At 47.8% G+C, this 14,261-nt stretch overlaps 1 protein-coding gene and 1 pseudogene across 1 annotated transcript in view; one reads left to right on the top strand and one right to left on the bottom strand.

Annotated features, from left to right (window-relative positions):
- LOC148143160 (uncharacterized) overlaps positions 1-14,261 on the top strand; it is a 223,379-nt gene that overhangs the window by 82,975 nt on the left and 126,143 nt on the right. The gene's annotated exons all lie outside the window — the stretch shown is intronic.
- LOC148143162 (uncharacterized) overlaps positions 3,180-14,261 on the bottom strand; it is a 30,479-nt pseudogene continuing 19,397 nt past the window's right edge.

The raw sequence follows: 14,261 nt of genomic DNA, 5'->3' as shown, positions 1-14,261 counted from the left end.
TGGAAGAGGGGATTAGCAAAATTATTCTGGGTAGGAGTGAAAGGAACAGGGTGGTCATTATGGGGGACTTTAACTTCCCCAACATTGACTGGAAATGCTTTCATTCCAGTACGTCGTATGGATCAATGTTTGTCCAGTGTGTGCAGGAGGGCTTTCTGACACAGTATGTCGAAGGGCCAACAGGAGGGGAGGTCACACTGGATCTGGTGCTTGGTAATGAACCAGGCCAGGTGTTTGATTTAGTGGACGGTGAGCACTTTGGAGAGAGTGACCATAATTCAGTTAGGTTTCATTTAGCAATGTAAAGGGATAGGAACATGCCACAGGTCAAGAGTTATTGATGGGGCAAGGGCAATTATTATGCAATTAGGCAAGACTTAGGATGCATAGAATAGGGTAGCAAAATGCAGGGGATGGGGACAATAGAAGTGTGGAGCTGGTTTAAGGAACAGATGTGTCCTTGATAGGTATGTCCTGTCCGGCAGGGAGGAAGTGATAAGGGAAGGGAACCGTGGTTTACAACAGACATTGCATCTCTTGTTACAAAGAAGGAGGAGGCTTATGTGATGATGAGGCAAGATGGTTCAGATGAGGCGATGGAGAGTTACAGATCAGCTAGGAAGGATTTAAAGAGAGAGTTAAGAGCAAAGAGAGGACATGAGCAGTCTTTAACACATAAAGGAGAACCCTAAAGCTTTCTATAGGTATGTGAGGAATAAAAGGATGATTAGGGTAGGAATAGGGCTAATCAAAGACAGAAGTGGGAAGTTGAATGTGGGCCCTGTGGAGATTGGAGAGGTGTTAATGAATATCTCTCATCGGTCTTCACTCAGGAAAAGGAGAATATTGTAGAGGAGAAGAATGAGGTACGAGATATTAGACTCAAAAGGATCAAGGTTAGTTGCACACAGGTGTTATCAATTCTAGAAGGAGTGAAAGTAGACAAGTGCCCTGAGCCCGATGGGATTTATCCGAGGTTTCTCTGGGAAGCGAGGGAGGAGATAGCAGAGCCTTTGGCTTTGATATTTGAGTTGTCATTGTCTACAGGTTTAGTACCAGAGTGGAGGATTGCAAATGTTGTGCCCTTGTTCAAGAAGGGCAGCAGAGATGACCCAGGTAATTATAGACCAGTGAGCCTTACTTCTGATGAAGGAAAGCTTTTGGAAAGGAACATTAGAGATAGGATTTATAATCATTCAGCAAGCAACAATTTATTTTCAGATAGTCAACATGGTTTCATCAAGAGCAGGTCGTGTCTCACAAACCTCAGAGTTTTTTGAGAAGGTTACCAAGCACGTAGATGAGGGTAGGGCAGTTGACGTGGTGTACGTGGACCTCTGTAAAGCCTTTGATAAAGTTCCACATGGTAGTCTGTTGAAGTAAATGCAGAGGCATGGGATTGAGGGTGATTTAGCAGTTTGGATTACAAACTGGCTTTCTGAAAGAAGGCAGCGAGTGGTGGTTTATGGAAAATATTCAGCCTGAAGTCCGGTTACTAGTGGTGTGCCACAAGGATCTGTTTTGGGACGACTGCGGTTTGTCGTTTTTTTAATTGGCTTAGACACAGGCATAGGTGGATGGATTAGTAAATTTGCAGACGACACTGAAGTCGGTGGAGTGCTGGACAATTTGGAAGAATGTTACAGGTTGCAGGGGAACTTGGATAAACTGCAGAATTTGGCTGAGAGGTGGCAAATGGAGTTCAATGCAGCTAAATGTGAGGTGATTCACTTTGGGAAGAATAACAGGAAGGCAGTGATCTTGGAGTCCAGGTGCATAGATCCCTGAAAGTTGCCACTCAGGTGGATAGTGCTGTTAAGAAGGCATACGGTGTGTTAGGTTTCATTGGTAGAGGAATTGAGTTCCGGAACTGCAATATCATGCCGCAACTATACAAAACGCTGGTGCAGCCACACTTGGAATATTGTGTATAGTTCTGGTCCCCATATTTCAGGAAGGATGTGGGAAGCATTGGAAAAGGAGCAGAGGAGATTTACCAGGTTGTTGCCTGGTCTGGAGGGAGGGTCTTATGGGGAAAGGCTGAGAGACTTGGGTCTGTTCTCATTGGAAAGAAGAAGGCTAAGAGGGGATTTGATAGAGATATATAAGATGATCAGGAGGATTAGATAGGGGAGACAGTGAAAGACTTTTTCTTAGGATGGTGACGTCAGTTTCCCAAAGTGAATCACCTCACATTTAGCTGCATTGAACTCCATTTGCCACCTCTCAGCCCAATTCTGCAGTTTATCCAAGTCCCCCTACAACCTGTACAAATTGAAGGGTGATAGATTTAAGACAGATGTCAGAGGCAAGTTCTTTATGCAGAGAGTGGTAAGGGCGTGGAATGCCCTACCTGCTAAGGTAGTCAACTCAGCCACATTAGGGAGATTTAAACAATCCTTAGATAAGCGCATGGTTGATTTTGGGATAGTGTAGGGGAACGAACATAGAATAGTTCACAGGTCGGCACAACATCGAGGGCCGAAGGGCCTGTTCTGCGCTGTATTGTTCTATGTTCTTTGTTCTATGTTCTAAACTTATTGCAGGAGGCTGAAAGAAATGAGCAGCTTTAAAACAAAAACCTCTTGGAGCTCAAAGCTTTCAATGAGAGTCTGAGCCCGGTGGTAAGTTCAGGTAACCTTTATTGCAACCCAACTTTGTTACAGTTTCAGATTCCCCTGCAAAAAGGCAGAGCAAAAGCAGTTGCTTTTTGAACAGCTCAAGGTGAAAGTGCACACACCACACCTCCCCTGTCCCACCCCCTCACTGTCTTTACTATTGGCCAGCACCAAGTTGTCCCTTTGTAATTGGATCCTTGGTACAGCTGTAACCCGGAGGAAGTATTGCCTCACTCAGCAATTTTAACCCATACCCTGTCTCCAAGTAAGTTTCTCCCCGCTCATTTGTCAGGAAGGGGCAGTGTAGAGTCAACCAGACTGCTGTGGGTGTGGGGTCACGTGTAGGCCAGACCGGGTAAAGGATGCAGCTGGAACGACTGAGTGAATCCTTTCCCATAATGGCAGTTCCCTTCCCTAACAAGTGAGAGAGGGAATCAGATGGGGGCTTTTCCCCCGCACCACCCCCCCCCCCCCGCCATCTGTCGTGGCAGGATTCGAACCCGGGAGTCCCCGGAACCGGGTTGATATTCCAATCGATAATGGCACTCGGCCATCACTCCTTCAATCCCCCTGCGATGGCACGTGAACTCGCTGGTGCTTCCGCAGGTTGCAGGAGCGGGTGAAGCCCTTCCCGCACTGAGAGCAGATGAACGGCCTCTCCCCAGTGTGGACCTGCTGGTGGGTCAGCAGGTGGGAGGCCTGGTTAAAGGCCTTCCCGCATTCGGGGCAGCTGAAGGGCCTCTCCCCGGTGTGGACCCGCTGATGGGTCTGGAGGTTGGAGGAGCAGGTGAAGCCCTTCCCGCACTGAGGGCAGGTGAACGGCCTCTCCCCAGTGTGGACATGCTGGTGGGTCAGCAGGTTGGAGGAAGTGCTGAAGGCCTTCCCACACTCGATGCAGCTGAAGGGCTTCTCCCCTGTGTGGACACGCTGGTGCCTCAGCAGTGTGGAGAACCGGGTAAAGGCCTTCCCGCACTCTGGGCAGCTGAAGGGCCTCTCCCCTGTGTGGACATGCTGGTGGGACAGCAGGTTGGAGGAAGTGCTGAAGGCTTTCCCACACTCGGTGCAGCTGAAGGGCCTCTTCCCCGTGTGGACCCGCTGATGGGTCAGCAGTGTGGAGACCTGGGTAAAGGCCTTCCTGCACTCTGGGCAGCTGAAGGGCCTCTCCCCTGTTTGGACCCGCTGGTGGCTCTTCAGGGTGGAGGAGCAGGTGAAGCCCTTGCTGCACTGAGAGCAGGTGAATGGCCTCTCCCCCGTGTGGACATGCTGGTGGGTCAGCAGGTTGGAGGAAGTGCTGAAGGCCTTCCCGCACTCGAGGCAGCTGAAGGGCCTCTCCCCAGTGTGGACCCGCTCGTGGCTCCGCAGGTGGGAGGAGCAGGTGAAGCCCTTCCCGCACTGAGAGCAGGTGAACGGTCTCTCCCCCGTGTGGACATGCTGGTGGGTCAGCAGGGTGGAGGAATTGCTGAAGGCCTTCCCGCACTCAGGGCAGCTGAAGGGCCTCTCCCCAGTGTGGTTCTGCTGGTGGGCCAACAGATGGGAGGAATGTCTGAAGGCCTTCCCACAGTCGGTGCAGGGGAATGGCCTCTCCCCGGTGTGACTGCGCCGATGAGTCTCCAGGGCAGACGGGACACGGAAGCCTTTCCCACAATCGCCACACTTCCACGGTTCCTCCACAGGGCGGGATTCCTCAGGTTTCTCCATCGCCACAGCTTCAGCTGCACACAAACACGTGTAGAGCCCCTCCCTGCCGTGAAATCCCCTTTCCAGGCCGTATAACTGTTTCAGGCTCCACGCACAGTGCGCTGCAACAGTGGGGTCTCTCGTCCAGTCCCACTGATGCTGAAAACGTCCTCAAACAGGAACCAAAAAGCGTTGATCCCTCTCACAGAAATCACAGTCAAAAATCGTTGTGGTCCCGATGGATTGTGTGACTGTCAGACATTGACATCAAAGTGAGGACTGCAGACACTGGAGAGTCAGTCCAAAAATGTGGCGCTGGAAAAGCACAGCAGGTCAGGCAGCATCCGAGGAGCAGGAGAGTCAATGTTTCGGGCATTAGCCCTTCATCCGATGATTTTGAAACTTCCCTCTTCAGATTTTCAAATACTCTGCAAAAAGAGATTACAAAAGTCATCACTGTCAGTGCAGGGTAGAAATTCAGAACAAGTAATTATACTTTCTGTGGAATATTCTTTTGTTGTTCCACAAAATTGAAAGTACCATCTCACACTCTCTTCCCCCTCTGTTCTCACTCCGCTCTAACTAATTCCCCTTAAGGTGCTGATTCGGAATCTTACAGGGGCAGAAAAGCAAAAACATCAAGACCGACATCTCTCTGAATTTTGGATACCTCCACCTGAAAGTTAATATCTTTCACAACACTGGGATCCTGCTGAGAGTGAGCAGGTCTGATTTTGGGAAGCAAAAAAAAGTGTCAATTCAGGGTAAATCTGCAACGCAGCTTCTTGAGGAAGGACCAGACAGAAAATGGTTAATGACCCCGAGAAGGTGGGAGCAAAATGAGACATCAAGGCATTAACACCGACACACTTCAGTCAAACTTTTCTGCTCCCAGCCAGGGCAAAACATGCTCTGAAAGTCCAGCCTTCACAACCACACTTCTGCTTTCACTGAAGACAATTAGAGTCACACAGCACGGAAACAGACCCTTTGGCCCAAACTGACCAGACATCCTAAATTAATCTAGTCACGTTTGCCATCACTTGGCCCCTATATGGGCCGGGTGCTGGCAGCTGGGACTAAATTGGGTTGGCTAACTTGTCAGCAAGGACGGGTTGGAACGAAGGGTCTGTTTCTGTGCTGTACATCTCTATGACTCCAGTCACATTTGCTATCACTTGGCCCTGACCCATCTGAACCCTTCATATTCAGATGCCCGTCCAGGAGCCAATTAACTTGTCATCGTACCAGCACCCACCACTTCCTCTGGCAGCTCATGCCATCGTTCAAGCGACTCCACATTGAAAGCATCTGATCTGGTGCACCAGATGACATGAGGATAATCTCAGATCGCTGCAGATCGCATCAATACTCAGTCAGTGGCTTTCCCGATCAGGATGTTGTACGTGATCAAACAGGTCAGTGGGTAGGCGATCCCCCACCTCTTAGTTCAAGTATCTCTACGGGAACTCCCTTGCTGGAGGGTCCCTTGGAGACACTTCAACTGGACTTCATTGAGTTGTAGAAATGAGTTGAGTTGCTATGAATGTGTTTTGCTTATTGTTGATGTCTTTTGTAAGTGGATTGAAGCCTAACCTCCTCCTAATGCTGAGACTGTGGTGAAGATTTTGTTTAAGGAAATAATTCCCCGCTTCAGTATACCTGCGTGCATTAGCTCGGACAATGGACCACACTTTGTAGGTAATATTAACGGAGAACTCTGTTCCCAGCTTTGTATTTGTCGGCAACTGCATGGTGCTTATCATCCTCAGGCGGCCGACCTTGTTGAATGTTTTAACCAGATGCAAGACTAAACTTGCCAAATTAATGGCAGAGTCTGGTCTCTCCTGGTTATGCTAATCCCTGTGGCCTTATTCCAGATGCGATCCATGTCTGCGGGCAAGACACGACTGTCTCCAGATGAGAGTCTCTCTGGTCACTGCCTCCGTACCCCTTGGAATGATTCAGCTCCCTTCTCAATCCACTTCCACCACATGACCAAAGCAATAATTGGTTATGTTCTTGCTCTAACTAGTGTTATGCGTGCCTTTCACTTGCAGGAGCGTGCGGCCTACAGCGATGTTCCCTCCCTTTCAGCCTCGTCACGGGTAGAGTCTGGTTCGTTGGTGCTCGTCAAGAACTGGACTGGCAAAGGTCTCCAACCTCGTTGGGATGGCCCCTTCCAGGTTTTACTTCCCACCCCTATGGCGGTCACAGTCACTAGGCGCTCAGCTTGGGTCCAACTGCACCATTGTAAATTGATTGACCGCACCAATCAAAAGTGGGGAAGAGGAGGAGAGAATCCTGGAATCCCAACAAAAGGAGTGGACCCTGTCCATTTGGGTTTTTGAATCTTGCTGCTGTTCTAATGTTAATCTTATTACAGATACTTGAACTAAGAGGAGGGACATGTGGGGGATCGCTTATCTCCTCACATTTCTGATCACGTACAACATTCTGATGGAGAAAGCCACTAAGTATGGATGCGACCAGGAATGATCAGAGATTATCCACCACCCATGCTGAGGAGATGTCATCCAGTGCACCAGACCAGACGCCTTTGACGTGTGGAACGTGATGAAGATTGATTATTGCAATGGACTCTTACATCAGAAAGACCAGATGGTCCATCTGGACAGTAGAAATCAGTGGGAGTTATCATGTCATTACCATGGTTTTTTTTATTTTACCTGCAGACGCAAGCCTAGTGAGGATAAAAATGATCAACCCCGTTATTATGGTAAATATTTTAAGGACGCCCAGGAACACCATCCCTTTTTGCAGGACGGGCCAATTCGAGAAAAGGGAAGCCTGATAGGGGAAACTCCTCAATCCACAAACAACTTATTTATACAGGCCCACAGAACGCTCTTCACTCCAGAGGCAGTAGTATGTTACTCCTCTCTATCAGGAGATGACTTACTTGCCCCGTCCCCAGTCCCCGATTCCATTCTATTCGTCAGACTTCCTACTGTCGACCCTGCGAAGAGAAATATCACTTTCCAATACCTCCGGTCTGTGTATACAAACAGCTGGTGTATCACTGGCTGGGGTACAGCAGGCCTTATGCGGCACATGGACCTGGAACGGAACCCTTCCCTTGTGCATTTATAGGCCTTTTCTCTTTTCAGAATCTGATACTGTCACCAAGACCATGTACAATAGAGCTAAGGGAGAGCCCAATGGAAACAGCGTTCTGAGGACCATTGTCTCCCATACAGTGCGAGTGCTCGAGTCACTTGGCCCATTTTTTACAGCACTCAAGCGACTCCTCTTGCAAAACGTCGACCCTTTACTCCTGTAGACCTGACCAGACTTCCTGCTGTAACATTTCAGTAACCTATTTTGACAAACTCTCCCTAATATACACCAAACCAGACTATTATTTCTTCAGCAAAGGTAAAGCTACCAATTTCCTTGTCCTGGATGGCAAAGATGTCCCTCATAAGGTCACTATCGGAGCCCTTGTCCCCACAACAGTACCTTGTCCTGGCCAGTGGACAAGTCGATGGAACCTCCATCTGAGGAGGATGCAGCGGTCGCTCTCAGCCAACCTTGCTCCAATTGGAAGGATCCCAAGGGACTGGGTGACAATACAGGACACCCGATAGGCTGGGGAATCCAGAATACCCTGAGGTTGGAAGGATAGGCAGGAGTGACAAGTCAACAGAACCGCAATTCCCTCTTTTGCGGCCTGACCATTCGAGGAAATAAGACTAAAGAGGCTCTGAAACAGAGTAAACTGGGATTATCAGACCTGTGTCTTTACTCTATGCAGAATCGGTATGCCTTAGACTATATACTCGCCCGGAGGGTGAGGTCTGCACCATTGTCCAAGATAAATGCACTGTGGGCATTCCCGATCTCACTGGCAATATTACTAAGATACAAGCAGAGATCCAGAATGACTGAAGGGGCCAGTTGGGGAAACTGCAGATCGGGCTCATGGTACAATTGGCTTATCAATTTAGCTATGTCTGTTTGTCGGTATTGGTATTGGTAGGTGTTTAATTGCTAGGCTTATGAGGTCCCTTTGTGATATAGATTTGCCCCAGAAGATCCTGCTTTTGCGATGCGATGGTTCACCCACACGTGTTGATGGCGATGATAAATATGACCAGATGAGCTGCGAAGATGGTGGTGCCGCTCTGCAGGATGTTGATGGCTGGACCACCTTGAAGGGCATTCGTTTGGACTAGCCTTCTCTTTCAGTGATTGTGGTGCAATCAAAGGGAGGAATGAGGGTGTGGGCATCTGGGTGAGAAAGTCTATAGCCTTAAAACTTGTCTTTAAACATTCAGACTAAAATGTAATGCTGAATTATTGAATACATTTACTGTACTAGAAAATAAACAGGCAGGAAGGCTCAGAAAGAGGAGAGAACTTAAAGAGAGGAACACCTGGGCTCACCAAGCGATAACAAGATGCTGTAAGGCAATTAAGAACGTTTACTTTATCATCGGTGATTCTGTGTGAACAGGACACCAAGTGATAACATTCACAGCCGTTCCCGTGTGAAATGAATGATAGTCTTTGAATCTGACCCTGAAACAAGACTCGGTACTATCCATAGCTGTGTAATTAATGGATGGATCTTGTCCATTATAATGGATTCTTACTACCTCTTGCAAGCGGGGCATTCACAAAATAAATCTTTGCTGTCTTGAGAGTTCAAAAGGACACGAGAGAGAGAGACCATTTTAGTGCTGAGGCTGTTGAATCCCATAGAGAATTAACTCTTAGTGCTTATCTACTATGGATTGAATTGAATTGCATTTTGGGACTTTATGATGAGAGATTTTTATTCCAGGCTTCCAAAGAGTATGATTTCCAGGACAAACCAAGAGAGAGGCCTTACAGGTCTGAGTTCTCAAAGGATTCCTGAGGGCCACCTCAAATCTCCACTTTAACATGGGAGGTCGGACAAAATGGCTTCTGCTTGGCTAACTCGGTGGGACTGAGTCAGGCAGATACTCACGACTCAGAACAAACAAGAAACCACAGACTGATGTCAATCCAGTGAAAAAAAATTGCAAATTTGAACCTAACCATCAATCGCAGAAGTAACAGTTTAATCCTAACCACCAGACAGGACAAATACGATTCCAAGAACAAGTTGTCTACAAGAAACTATGATAGATTAGATTACCTCCAGTTTGAAACAGGCCCTTTGGCCCAACCAGTCCACACTGACCCTCCAAAGAGTAACCCACCCAGAACCATTTTCCCTCTGACTAATGTACCTAACACTATGGGCAATTTAGCATGGCCAATCCACCTGACCTGCACATCTTTGGACTCTGGGAGGAAACCGGAGCACCCAGAGAAAACCCACGCAGACACGGGGAGAATGTGCAAACTCCACACAGACGGTCACCCAAGGCTGGAATCGAACCTGGGACCCTGGTGTTGTGAGGCAGCAGTGCTAACCACTGAACCACCGAGCCGCCCTAGGCCAAGTCAAAAATGCATGAGGACCTTGCGGGATCTGATTGGTTGTTACTGCCTCACAGCACCAGGTGTCCCAGGTTCGATTCCAGCCTCAGGGGGCTGGCTATGTGGAGTCTGCACATTCTGCCCATGTCTGCGTGGGTTTCCTCCCACAATCCAAATGCTCAATGTCTGACTCTAAACAATGTACATAAGTTCTATACAAACTCTGTAAAAGTTGGCGGATTCTTTTAGCCCTCTAGGAGTACTCATCGGTGGCCCAGTGGTTAGCACTGCTGCCTCACAGCACCAGGTGTCCCAGGTTCGATTCCAGCCTCAGGGGGCTGGCTATGTGGAGTCTGCACATTCTGCCCATGTCTGCGTGGGTTTCCTCCCACAATCCAAAGATGTGCAGGTTTGGTGAATTGGCCATGCTAAACTGCCCACAATGTTAGTGCATTAGTCAGAGGGAGATGGGTCTGGCTGGGCTACTTTTCAGAGGATCGGTGTGGACTGGTTGGGCCGAAGGGCCTGTTTCCACACTGTTGGGAATTAATCGAATCCTTCTGGGCTGATCAGAGTCTCCCGACCCAGCCATATCAAAGAATAAACTATTGCTTGTATGATTGACAAAGTCACTTCCAGGTGTGTTTATTGACCAATCCCAGAAATCTGAAGATCCGGACGGCAGTCCAGATCAGAACAACCAGATAGGAAATGGTTAATGTCCCCAGGATGTGGGGAGCAAAATAAGACAACAAGGCGTTAACACCAACACCAGGGAGAAACTGAACATACAGATGTGACAAACATTCGTGGCAAGCCAGAATCACAGATGTACAGCACAGAAACAGTCCCTTCAGTCCATGCTGACCAGATATCCTAAATCAATCCAATCCCATTTGCCAGCACTTGGCCCATGTCCCTCTAAATGCTTCCCAATATATACCCATTCATATACCTTTTAGAGGTTGTAATTGTACCAGCAGCCCACCACTTCCTCTGGCAGCTCATTCTTTACACACACCACCCTCTGTATTTAGGAGTTGCCCCTTCGGTTTCTTTTAAATCTCACCCTAAACCTATGAGCAATCCCAGATCAAAGATCTTGTCTATTTACCCTTGCCATGCCCCACATTATTTTATCGAAGGTTGTAGGGTCACCCCTGTGGGATATAGGTAAAGCAGTGTTACTTCTGCAACCATAATTGCTTCTGCAAGGTAAATGAACTAACGCCAGGGTATAATTGTTTCAGCCAAGAGTGGAGTTAACAAGAATGAAAGCTATGTGAAGGAAATATATAATTGCTTTTGTATTAGCTAAAATGTGCATACATGAAATGTGCCTGCAAACAATGGTAGATATTACAGACAAACAGATAAGGTGCTGTGAGGGGAGGGGGTGTAGGTTAAGCTAGATATGCTCGTACAAAGTTATAACCATCTGTTTCCTGCTTCTGCAAAAACAAAAAAAAACACAATCAAGGAGGTCAGAAGGCTCAGTGTCGGCGAAAACTGGGAGGAAATGTTGCTTTCGCAAACAAGGAAGCAGCTGGCAGTGAAAGAGGATATACGCTAACACTTTGTTCACGCACAAGGCCGGATAAGGCAAGAAATAGACAAGAGTAATGGGCGCCACCGGGAAAGAATGGAGGGACAAACCGATCTTTTGCGGGTCAGCTTGGAATATCAGGGCGGGGGGGGGGGGGGGAGGAATGTGGATGAGGGAAAGAAGCTGAATGTGCTGGAGCCAAAGTGGAGGAAGAACAGAGGATGCAAAACCGGCTTGAAGCTGCAATGAGGAATATTGCATGTGCTGTACTTGTACCTGTTGCAGTTATTGGTGGGAATCGGGTGCATTTTAAAAATAAAAACAGAAAAGATATCCAGCCCTCCCACTTCCCAATCTCTATCCTTCAGTCCCTCCTCACCTGGCTAACTAAGACACATACCTGAGTTTGCGGAGTCTGCTCCCTCTCTGCATTCACTCTCGTTGCTACAAGTGACCAATTTACCCTCCACCCATCTCTGTCTCCCTCCCAGGATGAAGAGTCGTCAGGAGGGCGGGAGATTCACTTTGAAACTGACAGGGCCACTTCCGCGTTGTGACGTCACAGAGAAACTAGGGGCGGGGCGAGGAAAAGTGACAGCTGAAGGGGCGGGGCATGGCCAACAGCGGGCCGCCGCACCGCGCATGCGCCACGCCCGCAGCAGACGAGGACGAGAAAACACTTTCCAAAATAACTCCTCCCTTCAGAGAATCCCCACAGTGTGGAAGCAGGCCACTCGGCCTCACCGAACCTCCCAAGGGTCACCCACCCACACCGAATCCCCTACATTTAACCCTGAACCATGCACCTTACCTGCACATTATGCCTAATTTAGCATGGCCAATCCACCCTAACCTGCACATCCCTGGGCACGATGGGTAATTTAGCATAGCCAATTCACCCTAACCTCCACATCCCTAGGCATTATGGATAATATAGCATGGCCAATTCACCCTAACCTGCACATCCCTAGGCACTATGGGTATTTCAGCATGGCCAATCCACTTTAGATTAGAGTGGTACTGGAAAAGCACAGCAGCTCAGGCAGCACACGAGGAGCAGGAAAATTGACGTTTCGCACAAAAGCCCTTCATCAGGAATAGAAGCAGAGTGCCTGCAGGGTGGAGAGATAAATGAGAGGGGCGCGGGGTTGGGGTTGGGGTTGAGAGAGATAAATTTCAGGTTGTCAGGTGTACGTTGATTTTAAAGAATATAAAGGGTCTTTTCAGAAATAGTTTTAAGCAAGGAAATTACTTGTAGCTGACCACAAAAAAAGGGCAGCAGGGGCATTTCGCAATAAGCTCATAGTTTGTAGGTCTGCTTTTTGGACTATCAAGATATTAAAGGGTGATCTCAGAAGTCAGACGGTTCGATAAGATAAGAGGAACTGGACAAAATAACAGGAAGGCTGTAACGAACAAGGACAGCCAAATAAGGTAGATTTAAAGAAAAACAAGTGAGGTAATTAATAAGTATGATAGGCTAAGGCTTGGGTGCAGGGAATTACCAAATGAAGGAATAACGGGCGCAAGTAATCACCAAATAAAGGGATAGAATGTAATAGACACTCATAACAGGTTTATTGCTCAGTGTAGGGGTGTCGAGAGAGCCCTCAGAAAAGTATAAAACACTCTGTATTTTACTGTCGGGTGTGTCTCTCTTCATACAGCCACCCATCTTGCAAGATGTTTGAATAAATGTGCTGCTTCAGAACTCTTTGACTCGGACTGAAAATTATTGATTAAGTGGGGTTCGTTTCTCACAGCACTATGGGTAATTTAGCATGGCCAATCCACCCTAACATGCACATCCCTGGGCACTATGGGTAATTCAACATGGCCAATCCACTTTTGATTAGAGTGGTACAGGAAAAGCACAGCAGTTCAGGCAGCATCCGAGGAGCAGAAAAATCGATGTTTCAGGAAAACGTCCTTCATCAGGAATAGAGCCTGCAGGGTGGAGAGATAAATGAGAGGAGGGTGGGGGTGGGGAAAAAGTAGCGTAGAGTACAATAGGTGAATGGGAGTGGGGATGGTGGGGATAGGTCAGGGAGGAGGGTGGGGGAAGGTAGCAAACAGTACAATGGATGAATAGGGGTGGGGATGAAGGTGATAGGTCAGACAGGAGGATGGAGTGGCCTGTTCGGATCCGAACTCTGCTGGTTTAAAGGTGGTCCGGAATCTGTGTAGGATGAGTTGGTTACGGAGACAGGCACTGAGGAAGCAAATGTGGCTGTGGTAGCGAGTCTGTTTCAGGACATGGTTGAAGAGCTTCAGGGCAGAGGAAATGACCTGGGAGTTGCAGTGGGAGAGGGATTCTTTGAGATTCTTGTAGAGAGAGGAGGAAAACTTCTTCAAGGCAGGCATCTTTGCAAGGGGATTCACTGTAAGGTTAAAATCAACTAGGTAAAAACAAGGACTGCAGATACTAGAAACCAGATTCTAGAATCACACAACTCCAGGTTGTAGTCCAACAGGCTTCTTTGGAAGCAGTAACTTTTGGAGTGCTGCCTCTTCATCAGGTGGTTGTGGAAGATAAGATCCTAAGACACAATTTAGAGCAAAACATTCCAGTGTCCTGCCACTGAAATGGTATATTGAACAAACCTGGATTGTTAAGTCTTCCACCTTTTCAAATAGGTTGCAGATATCATTACAATGTAAACCCCAGAACTTCTTGTTGTCACCTTCTCGAGATAACAAGGTTTTATAGCAAAAGCTCACATCTCAGCTCAGACAATGCAGTAAAGGTGTGAGGTCAGAGTCTGCCTGTATCCCAATCTTGAGTCAGACTGGTTCTGTTTCCAAAGTCGAATTTACAAACTATTACATGTATTGACTGCCTGCAGATTTTTGCTTTAAAAAATGCACATAGAATGTATCTGCAAATATACATTCCTCCCCCACCCCCCCCCCCCCCCCCCATACACACACACGCACGCAAAAATTTGTTGGGTGAATTCGTACTTGCAGAATTATGTCTTACT

The sequence above is a fragment of the Chiloscyllium plagiosum genome, unplaced genomic scaffold (assembly GCF_037043375.1).
Source record: "Chiloscyllium plagiosum isolate Xiang-an unplaced genomic scaffold, Cpla_swu_hap1 HiC_scaffold_27, whole genome shotgun sequence".
Classification (NCBI taxonomy): domain Eukaryota; kingdom Metazoa; phylum Chordata; class Chondrichthyes; order Orectolobiformes; family Hemiscylliidae; genus Chiloscyllium; species Chiloscyllium plagiosum.
This window is presented reverse-complemented; position numbering and strand designations above follow the sequence as displayed.